Raw genomic sequence first — 505 nt, 5'->3', positions numbered from 1 at the left:
TGCGCTCTCCTATTGGTAGAGCGTGTGATATCAACCAATAGGAAAGATTAATCCAACCCAGGTTGGTGCAAACCCGATCGGGCCGAAAACGCTAATAGTACGCCAAAATATAGTGCGTTGACTATGACCTATGACTATTAGCGTTTTCGATTGGGCAAAAGTTAGTGCGCACCAGTGCGCACTCAGTTCACACCAACATTGGACGAGTTCCATGGGTTGCACTGAATAGTGCAAGTTCAAAAGAATACTCCAAGATTTTCAGTGTTAAAGCTGAAACTCATTTTTGTTCACTTTGAAGAAATGTTCAACAAAATGTTACAAAACTACAGTAAAAGATATTAAGAGTAGGGACAAGACCCCATTTTCAATTCAACTGCGCAGATTTGCTTGTCCCTATGTATATCCTTAACTGTGATAAAATGTGCACTGAACTGGCACCGTCAAAATATCTCGTGCCACTAAGGATGGAGTCCCATGAAGCGTATTTGCCGCGTATCGTGTAACC

The sequence above is a fragment of the Trachymyrmex cornetzi genome, unplaced genomic scaffold (assembly GCF_001594075.2).
Source record: "Trachymyrmex cornetzi isolate Tcor2-1 unplaced genomic scaffold, Tcor1.1 scaffold118, whole genome shotgun sequence".
Lineage (NCBI taxonomy): Eukaryota > Metazoa > Arthropoda > Insecta > Hymenoptera > Formicidae > Trachymyrmex > Trachymyrmex cornetzi.
This window is presented reverse-complemented; position numbering follows the sequence as displayed.